The 11,185-nt window shown below is 47.6% G+C and overlaps 1 pseudogene; it reads right to left on the bottom strand.

Moving 5' to 3' along the window:
• Window positions 1-9,074: 9,074 nt before the first annotated feature.
• On the bottom strand, window positions 9,075-10,058 carry LOC118658927 (annotated as a pseudogene).
• Window positions 10,059-11,185: the final 1,127 nt, after the last annotated feature.

Raw genomic sequence — 11,185 nt, 5'->3', positions numbered from 1 at the left:
GCCCTGGCTGTCGCGGCTCAGTTGTTTGGGCATGTCCTGTGCACAGAAATGTTGTGGGTCAGGACACATGCCTGGTTGTGGGCTTAATCCCTGCTAGAAGGCATGCAGGAGGCATCTGATGGATGTTATACTCTCACATTGATGTTTCTCTTTCTCCCCTCTCTCTAAAAATCAATAAACTATTCTCTTAAAATCAATCAATTAGGGGCCTGAAGGCTCAAGAAAGTGGGAATGTGAGAATGGGCTTATTCCGTGAAAACAAGATTTGCCATTTGATTCTGTTTTCTGGGAGCTCCCAAGAGGATGCTGTCTTTGCTAAGGCACTAGGGAATACAACAGTGATGTGGTCATTGAGTCATTGAGAAGCTGTTGGTGGCTGTCCCCTGTTGGCCACGGTTGACAGCAGGAGATACTGCTATGGAACTGGGCTTTCTAGTGTTATTTGGAGATGATGGTGACCAGTAAGCCAGGACAAGTGAAGAGGGAAACTGAGACAGATATATCTAGGCCTAAAGATAACATCTAGGCCTCAGTTATATTTCAGTTCCAGACTTAGAAAAGCAACAAAACCAAGTGGGCAACACCAGGACCAGCTGCAATAATACCCCCCTGCCCTGACACTGACCAATCAGTGACTGCCACGATCCTTAAGGAACACACCAGAAAACTGATGACTATTCTGCTGAAACCCTCCCCTGAAACCTCCCCTAAGATTTCCACCTGCAAGGAAGAGATAACTCCAGCCAACATGGCTCAGTGGTTGAGCATCGACCTATGAACCAGGAGGTCCCAGTTCAATTCCCGGTCAGGGCACATGCCCAAGTTGTGGGCTCCATCCCCATGGGGGGCATGCAGGAGACAGCAGATCAGTGAGTTTCTCTCATCATTGATGTTTCTATTTCTCCCTCTCTGAAATCAGTAAAAATATATTAAATTGAGAAACATGAATCTAAGAGTCAACATTTTAAAATTTGGACCCTAACCGGTTTGGCTCAGTGGGTAGAGCGTCGGCCTGCAGACTGAAGGGTCCCAGGTTCGATTCTGGTCAAGGGCATGTATCTTGGTTGCATGCACATCCCCAGTAGGGGGTGTTCAGGAGGCAGCTGATCGATGTTTCTCTCTCATCTATGTTTCTAACTCTCCATCCCTCTCTCTTCCTCTCTGTAAAAAATCAATAAAATATATTTTAAAAAATGTTTCTCTCTCATTGATGTTTCTCTCTATTCCTCTCCCTTCCTCCCTGTAAAAAAGTCAATAAAATATATTTTTTTAAAAATTTGGTAACACATGGATTAGTTAAGAGTACCTGATATTTTGGAGGAATAAGATAGAAAAAGGTAAGTGTTTGATTTTGCTTACAGAGGTATAACTTACCAAATTGCTGTAGGTTATAGGTAGTTCAGTAGAAAAATATCTTATATCTCAAAGACAAAGATTAAAATACAGTAATATTTCATAAAGAGAGAGGACCCACATGAATAAAACCAGAAATGAAAGTAGGCGAAGTAACAACTGACATCACAGAAGTACAAAGGATTGTAAAAAATATTATGGATGTAGCTGGTTTGTTCAGTGGTTAGAGCATTGGCCCATGGACTGAAGATTGTCTGATTTGATTCTGATCAAGGGCACCTATCTCAATTGGAGGTTTGATCCCCTGCCCTAGATAAGGGCCCGGGCAGCAGGCAACCAATCGATGTGTCTCTCTCACATCAATATTTCACTCTGTCTCTCCCCTTCCCTTCCACTCTCTCTAAAAATCAGTGGAAAAACAAAAATATATCCTTGGGTGAGGATTAACAACAACAAAAATAGATTCCAGCTGATGTGGCTCAGTGGTTGAGGGTCGACCTACAAACCATGAGGTTATGGTTCAATTCCCGGTCAGGGCACATTCCTGGGTTGCAGGCTCAATCCCCAGTGGGGGCCATGCAGGAGGCAACCAATTAATGATTCTCTCTCATCATTGATGTTTCTATATCTCCCTTCTTCTATGAAATCAAAGTATATTAAAGAAAATATTATTAACTATATGCCAAAAAATTGGACAACCTAGGTGAAATGAAGAAATACCTAGAAACATACAACCTTCCAAAACTCCATCAGGAAGAATCAGAAAACCTGAATATGCCAATAACAACTAATGAAATTAAAGCAGTAATAAAAAAATAAAAACTCCCAGCAAACAAAAGTCCTGGACCAGAGGGCTTCACAAGTGAGTTTTACAAAACATTCGAAGAAGAACTAACATCTATCCTCACACTATTGCAAAAAGTTCAAGAGGACTTCCAAGCTCTTTTTACAAGGTCAGCATTATCATAATTCCAAAACCAGATAAAGTAACCACAAAGAAAGAAAATTATAGGCCTATGTCCCTGATGAACATAAATGCTAAAATCCTCAACAAAATATTGGCAAATTGCATCCAACAATACATTGAAAAGATCAAATGGGATTTATTCTGGTGATGCAAGGTTGGTACAATATTCACAAATCAATAAATGTGCTACAGCACACCTAAGGAAAAAACCACATGATCATATCAATTGATGCAGAAAAAACGTCTGACAAAATCCAACACCCTTTTTTGATAAAAATACTCTCAGCAAAGTGGGAATAGAGGGATCATACCTCAACGTAATAAAAGCCTTATACGACAAACCTATAGCCAACATCATACTCAATTGGCAAATACTAAAACCATTTCCCCTAAGAACAGGAACAAGACAGGGATTCCCACTTTCACACTCCTGTTCAGCATAGTATTGGATGTGCTAGGCATAGCAATCAGACAAGAAGAAGAAATAAAAGGCATCCAAATTGAAAAAGAAGAAGTAAAACTGTCATTATTCTCAGATGACATGATATTGTACATAGAAAACCTTAAAGACTCTATAAAAAAAAACTGCTATATTTAATATATAAATTCAGCAATATAGCAGGATACAAAATTAACACCCAGAAGTCTATGGCATTTTTATACAATAATGAACTCACAGAAAGAGAAACTAAAAAAACAAGCCCATTTACCATTACAACAAAAAAATTATCATACCTAGGAATAAACTTTACTAAGGAGGTAAAAGGCCTGTACTCAGAAAACTACAGGACGTTGAGAAAAGAGATAGAGGAAGATATAAATAAGAGGGAAAATATACCGTGTTCATGGATGGGTAGAATCAACATTATTAAAATGTCCATACCACCCAAAGCAATGCATAGATTCAATGATAAGAGGTTAATTTCCAGGAAAACAAACAATCTAATTAAAAAATAGGCAAAGGACCTGAATAGACACTTCTCCAAAGAGGACATACAGATGGCCAAGAGATGTATGAAAAAATGCTCAACATCACTAACCATCACAGAGGTCAAAATTAAAACTACAATGAGGTATTGCCTGAATGGCTACCATCAATAAATCAACAAACAACAAGTGCTGATGAGGATGTGGAGAAAAGGGAACCCTAGTGCACGGCTGGTGGGAATGCAGACTGGTGCAGCCACTATAGAAAATGGTATCAAGTTTCTGCAAAAAATTAAGTATGGAACTGCCATTTCACCTAGTGATCTCACTTCTGGGAATATATCCTAAGAATCCAGAAACACCTACCAGAAATTATATATACACCCCTATGTTGATAGCAGCACTATCTCCACTAATAAAAGAGAAACACGCAAATTGGTGTCACTCCACTACATCCACCAGCCAATCAGGATCAGAGTGCAAATTAACCCAACAAAGACAGTGGTTAATTTGCATATACAGGCGCGGAGCAAAGACTGAAGGCTCCGGCTCAAGTGAAGACTGAAGACAACTGAAGACTGAAGACGACTGAAAACTGAAGAGGCTTGGCTTCTCCGCTGCAGCCGGAGCGAAGGGCTGGGTCCCGGGTGTCGGAGGAAAGCCGGTGCCGGCAGCCAGGGGAAGGAAGGCCTATTGCACAAATCTCTTCATGCAACGGGCCTCTAGTTTATAATAGCTAAGATCTGGAAACAGCCCAAGTGCCCATCAATAGATGAGTAGATAAAACAGCTGTGGTACATTTACACAATGGAACACTATGGGTCTGTAAAAGAGAAGTATCTCTTACCCTTTTCGACAGCATGGATGGATCTGGAGATTATTATGCTAAGTGAAATAAGCCAATCAGAGACAGACAAATATATATTTTTTTAAATATATTTTATTGATTTTTTTACAGAGAGGAAGGTAGAGAGATAGAGATAGAGAGTTAGAAACATCAATGAGAGAGAAACATCGATCAGCTGCCTCCTGCACATCTCCTACTGGGGATGTGCCCGCAACCCAGGTACATGCCCCTGACCGGAATCGAACCTGGGACCCTTCAGTCCGCAGGCCGACGCTCCATCCACTGAGCCAAACCGGTTTCGGCCAGAGACAAACAAATATTACATTATCTCACCTATTTGTGGAATCTAATGAACAAATAAACTGATGAACAAAATAGGTCCAGAGGCATGGAAGCATGGGAACATACTGACAGATCTCAGAGGGGAGACCAGTGGGGGAGAGTGAGGGAGAGAATAACCAAAGAATTTATATGCATACTAGAGGCCTAGCCCACAAAATTCATGCACAGGTATGGTCCCTAGGCCTGGCCTGTGATCAGGGCCATCTTCCCCAGCTGCTGGCAGCTGGCCCTGCCCCCTGCCGCCACCCCCCCTCACCCCCCAGTTCGCTATCAGGGGATCAGAGCCTGCAGGCCAGGGGGAGGGACTGAGAGGTGGTCAGTGTGTCTCACAGTGACTTGTCGAGTGGTCATTCTGGTTGTTCCACCATTCAGTCGATTTGCATATTACTCTTTTATATATACAGATGTGCTCCGATCCGTCCACTTCCAGGGAAAGGGGCAAAGGAAGGTTGCTGAAAGTGACAGAGGAGGCAGCAGGGTGAACTTTTTTTGTGTGTGGGGGGGGGAGAGTTTCCTCCTGATGAGGGGCTTCAAAGGACAGCAGCCTATTTCTGCTACCCTCTGTCTCCAGAGACACAATTTCTGATTGGCATCTGGCAGGACAGAGCAGTTGCAGGTACAGGACTGGGAGTGCCTTTCTGCATGCAGCTCCCTGGAGAGTCTGTTCTGGCCAAGGGAAGCTTTGTTCTAACCATATCTCCTCTAGCCAGGGCTGCTGGGTGGTCTGGGGCAGGAGGGCAGAATGGAGGTGGGCAGGGCAGGGCAGGAAGAAGTATGGGGTAGAAGACTGAGGGTGTGGGAGGGAGAGGTGAAGTGTGTGTGTGTGTGTGTGTGTGTGTGTGTGTGTGTGGTGGGGAAGGCTGGTGCAGAAGGAGAGTTGGGGTCAGCATAGGAAGGTTTGGAGGTACTGGGGGAGTAAGAGGGACCAGCAGATGCCAGAATAGGGGAAAGGGTCTACGGAATCAGGTGGGGGTCCGCGAGGGTGAGTATAGACTAAGTTCCTTCCCCAGACCCTGCCATCCCAGCTGGCTAGGGGGAGGGGTCCATAGCGAGGTGCTGAGCCCCCTGCACTTTGTGTCTAAGGCTCCAGAACAAGTGGCCAACACGCCCCATCCCTGCCACCCCCACTGAAGTGCTGCCATTTGGAACGCATTTGCAGACACATGGATTGTTTTTAAGTTAATGCTTTTTAATTCACTCTGTTTCCCACTTGTTTTTTATTGAAAAGGTGGATTCTACGGGTGTGTGTTCCTTTGCGGGGGCAGCAGGGGTATTCTCCACGAGCAGAGATCCAATGAGACACAGAGACAAAAGGCCCAGTGAGACATGGGGAATCCGTAAACAGGATCAGAGAGCAAGGAACGGAGAGAGATGCACAGGGTGAGACAGACATACCACACAGGGTGCTGTGAATGGGGATAGAGCTTCCCGGCCTGGTGAGAGGGCTCGCGAAGCAGTGGCTCCATGGGCACGTTCACCCCAGGCGCAGCTCCCAGTCCAGAGTCGGAGTCGGTGAACTGAAAGCCCTGGATAATTAGAGCTAATTACATGTATACAAACAGCCTCAGTGGAGGCCACTGGCCAGCCACCCCTCCCCCAGCCTTCCCCCTGTGATCCCACCCCAGCAAAGGGGCTTTGCTGGCGCAGCTGGGGCTGAGCACCTGGCGGAAGGGTGAGCATCTGGAGAGCCCCTGGGGCCCAGGAGTTGGGGTGAGCCCTCTGCCCCCAGAATGCCCCCCCCGCGATTACACACTCCAGGGCACGCTGCAGCCTGGGATGGCAGGTTGCGACCAGGTTAGGAATTGGACCAGAACTTGGTCCGAGGTCCCCTTGGCCTTGTGCTGAGCAGGCCCTGGCTGCGTAGGCCCCAGCATTTGGGTCCTTAGGTTTCTATTATCTTGGCCTCCTGAGCATTCCCATCTCTGCAAAGGTTCAAGATTCCAGACGGGGCTCTCCTTGTATCCTGCCATGGGGAGTGCCTGTCTGGAGCTGAGGCTGCTGGATGAGGAAGGGACAGTCTGGTGCTTGGCATTTGGTGATCAGTTTGTCTCTGCCTGGTTGCGCCACAGGGCCCCCAAAGAGTGACTTCTCTGAGCTTTCATTTGCGCGTCCATACCGTGCGTGCCTCCTCTGAGACGCGGTGTCCAAGGGGAAGGAGAAAGGTGTAAATTCCTCACGCGTGAATGAGGCTTTACACTTTGAACTGCTAGCCTGAATCAGTGATCGAATTTTGTGTTTTCAGGAGCCTTTGGTGGGTTGGGTTGGAGTGGTGGCAGGATAGGGTTTTATATTTCTATAGAGGCCCAGTGCATGGGTGGGGACTGGCCAGCCTGCCCTGATGGGGGCCCCTGATCGGGGTGGGGGTCCCCATTGGGGGGCAGGCCGGCCGGGGCGAGGGGCCATGGGAGGTTTGCAGGCCGGTCATGCCCCAGTCGGGGTGGGGGTCCCTGCTGTGGGGCAGGGCTGGCTGGAGCAAGGGGCCATGGTCGTTCTGGTCATTCTGGTCGTTCCACTGTTTTGGCTGCTGGGCTTTTATTAGATAGGATATGCATAGGCCAGGGACACAGACAACAGAGTGGTGAAGACCTGGCGTGGGTGGGAGCCAAGTGGAGGGGGGCAAAGTGGGGGGGAAATGCAGAACATCTGTAATACTGTCAACAATAAAAAAAGAAAAAAACAATAACATTTTACATAAAGAGTTATAAAAATTACTAGAGGCCTGATGCACGGGTTTGTCACCGGTGGGGTCCCTCAGCATGACCTGTGGGGATAGGGCCGAAACTGGCATTTAACATTCCCCAAGGGATGTAGTAGTGCGCGAAGCCATAGGCGGCCAGGGAGGAGCCTGAGCCTGGGCGGGTACCATGCCTCTCCAGCTCATCCCGGCCCCGCTGCATCTGCCACTGCTGCCACACAGTAGGCTTGTTGCCACTCCACTGCGGTCTCCACGCACTCCTCCTAGGGTGATACTGACATGCCCATGACGGAGAAGCGGCCATGGGCTCATGCCCAGTCAGTCCCGATGCTGGTCCCCATCCTGGTCCTGGTTTGGATGGGGGAGGGGCGCACAGGGGGAGTGTCTGTGAGAGAGGCTCACTCCACCACAGCTTGCCAGCTGTGAGCTGGCATCTGGCACCTGTTGGTCAGCTGAGCAGCACTCTTGCTGTGGGAGCACACTGACCACTAGGGGACAGCTCCTGTGTTGAGCGTATGCCCCCTGGTGGTCAGGGCACTTCATAGTAACCAGTTGACCTGTCAAACAGTCAACTGATCTACATGTCACTTAGGCTTTTATATATAAGACTAGTGGCCTGGTGCATGAAATTAGTACACAAGGGGGTGTCCCTCAGCCCAGCCTGCACCCTCTCCAATCTGGAACCCCTTGGGGGATGTCCGACTGCCGGTTTAGGACGGATCCCTGTGGCAGTTGGACATCCCTCTCGCAATCCGGGACCACTGGCTCCTAACAGCTCACCTGCCTGCCTGCCCAATCACCCCTAACCACTCTGTCTGCTGGCCTGCTTGCCCCCAACTGCCCCCTTTGTTGGCCTTCTCACCCCCAACTGCACCCCCCCTGCTGGCCTGCTCGCCCCCAACTGCCCACCCCGCTGGCCTCATGGCCCCCAACTGCCCTCCCCGGCCAGCCTGCTTGCCCCCAACTGCACCCCCTGCCAGCCTGATTACCCCCAACTGCCCCCCCTTGCCAGCCTGTTCACCCCCAACTGGCCCCCCTGTCGGCCTACTCTCCCCCAACTGCCCTCCCCTCCTGGCCTGATCACCCCTAACCGCCTCTGCCTCGGCCCCGCCACCATGACTTTGTCTGGAAGGTCTCCTGGTCTAACTAGCATATTACCCTTTTATTAGTATAGATAATTATCCCCATAAGTTTATTTAGTCCCATGTTATCAATTGTTTGGGATTTTTTTAAGTTTATTTTAGAGAGAGAGAGAGAGAGAGAGAGAGAGAGAGAGAGAGAGAGAGAGACGTCGATTTGTTGTTCCACTTATGCATTCACTGGTCGTCTTGTAGGTGCCCTGACTGGGAATTGAACCCACAACCTTGTTGTATTGGGATGACACTCTAACCAGTATATCTATCAGGCCAGGGCCCCATGTTAATAATTCTAATTGACCTTCTTGTTAGCATTTTTATGACTGAGTTTTCCTCAGAGTTCTGTAAATCTTTACCCAGTTTAGTGTTATGTTTTTAAATTTATCAGAAACCTATATTTTAGAGTACTTATTAGGGGTTTTTTTCTTGTCAGGTTTTTAAAAAATGAATCTTTGAAGATGAAAAATATTTGTAGAAACATTTTGTTTCTTTTTGCCAAAGCATCAAACAATTGTCTGTAAATGATTAAAAAAAAAACAAACCAAACTTTAAAATAGCCATGTTAAAGGGGACTCTCAACAATGAAAGTAATTTATTTTTATTTTTATTTTTTTCTGGGTGCAGTGAACTTTTTTGATCGTGCACGACAAAGTAGGGCTCCCTACGCCCCTCCCCCTCTTCAGGAGTCTGGGGTGGAAACTGGAGGTTAGGAGATTCTCATTGTGTTGGGGGATTGATCTGGGGCCAGGACTCCCCAGCCGCTGAGGGCTCTCTTCCCCTCGCTGGGGCTGGTGGTCCAGGGGGTTCTTACTCCTCGGAGGCCGTGGGCACCATAAGGTCCACCACCCTGTTGCTGTAGCCAAATTCATTGTCAGACCAGGAAACGAGCTTGACAAAGTGGTCATTGAGGGCAAAGCCAGCACCAGCATCAAAGGTGGAGGAGTGGGTATCATGTTAAAGTCACAGGAGACCCCCTGGTCCTCAGTACAGCCCAGGATGCCCTTGAGGGGCCCTCTGATGCCTGCTTCACTCCCTTCTTCATGTCACATATTTGGCAGCTTTCTCAGGCGGCAGGTCAGATCAAAAATCGACAGTGTGGGTGGGACATGGAAGGCCATGCCAGTGAGCTTCCCTTCAGCTCAGGGATGACCTAGCCCACAGCCTTGGCAGTGCCGGTAGAAGCAGGGATGATGTTCTGGGCAGCCCCTCGGCCATCACACCGCAGCTTCCCTGAGGGGCCATCCAGGGTCTTCTGGGTGGCGGTGACGGCATGGACTGTGGTCATGAGTCCCTCCAGGATGCTGAAGCTGTCATGGATGACTTGGCCAGGGGGGCCAGGCAGTGGGTGGTGCAGGAGGCATTGCTGACAATCTCCAGGGAGTTGTCATACTTGTCATGGCTCACACCCATCACAAACATGGGGGCAGCCGCAGAAGGGGCAGAGATGATGACCCTCTTGGCTGCCCCTTCAAGTGAGCCCCGGCCTTCTCCATGGGAGTGAAGACACCACTGACCCCACAACATCCTCAGCACCAGCATCTCCCCACCTGATGTTGGCGGGATCTCGCTCCTGGAAGACGGAGATGGACTTCCCACAAGCTTCGCATTCTCAGCCTTGACTGTGCCTTTGAACTTGCCATGAGTAGAATCCTACTGGAACATGTAGACCATGTACTTGAGGTCAATGAACAGGTCATTGATGGTGACAATATCCACTTTGCCAGAGTTAAAAGCAGCCCTGCTGACCAGGCGCCCGATGCGGCCAGATCCGTTCACTCCGACCTCCACCATCGTGTCTCAGGGTGTGGCTGCTGGCACAGCGCAGGAGGAGAGGTGTCTGACGAACAGGAGGAGCAGAGAGCCAGGTATTTTTTATTTTTAATGGCTGCGGTTGAAGAGCTGGTCAATTCGCATACATACATATAAAGAATGCAATTGTCTTAGCTATCGATTCCAACTTTACTTACTTTGACCATCTATAAAACTCTTTTCTCAAGATCCCTCCTCCATGGACCTTCTGCAGCTTCCACAAAATTTCTGCAACTTATATATAACTTCAAGTTTTTGTCGACAACTGAAAGTTATATATAAGTTGCAGAAATTTTGTGGAAGCTGCAGAAGGTCCATGGACAACAACAATGATTTTACTTTAGGACAAAATTACTTTTCTATTTCTTTTTATACAAAAACAAAAATCCAAAATCAAACCAAACCAAAAACCACCCATATCCTTTATATCCTTATTAAAAGAATACATTCTATTTTCCTTTCCCTCAACAACAGTGCATCTCTATACTTTATACCTTTATCTACTGAAAACATGTCCTATTTTTCATATACAGTCATTTCGTTTCATCATTATATTCTTTTTTAAAAAAATATTTTTATTTCAGAGAGAAAGGGAGAGGGAGAGATAGAAACATCAATGATAAGAGAGAATCATTGATCTGCTGCCTCCTGCACACCCCACACTGGGGATTGAGCCCGGAACCCCAGCATGTGCAGAATTGAACCCAGGACCCGTCAGTCCCCAGACCGACACTCTGTCCACTAAGTCAAACTGGCTAGGGCCTTATTATTTTCTAGTAGTTTTGTAAACACTACAGCTGTTTTACAAATTAATTTTGGCAGGCGTCTACAGTGTGTTTTAAAGATTTTTAAAAATTGATTTTTAGAGAGAGAGGAAGAGAGAGAGAGAAACATCAATGTGAGAGCGAATATCAATCAGCTACCTCCTGCACACCCCCTACAGAGGACCAAGCCCACTAACCCCAGCATGGGCCCTGACCAGGAATCAAGCCGGCAACGTTTCTGTGCATGGAAAGACGCCCAGTCATCTGAGCCTCTCCGCCTTGCCCTTGGCTGGAGCAATGCAGACATAAGCCAAGGAATGCCAACAACCACCAGAAGTTAGAAGA

The sequence above is a fragment of the Myotis myotis genome, unplaced genomic scaffold (assembly GCF_014108235.1).
Source record: "Myotis myotis isolate mMyoMyo1 unplaced genomic scaffold, mMyoMyo1.p scaffold_m19_p_6, whole genome shotgun sequence".
In the NCBI taxonomy this organism is placed as follows: Eukaryota; Metazoa; Chordata; class Mammalia; order Chiroptera; family Vespertilionidae; genus Myotis; species Myotis myotis.
The sequence above is the reverse complement of the archived record's forward strand: the minus strand, read 5'-3'. Positions and strand labels throughout refer to the sequence as shown.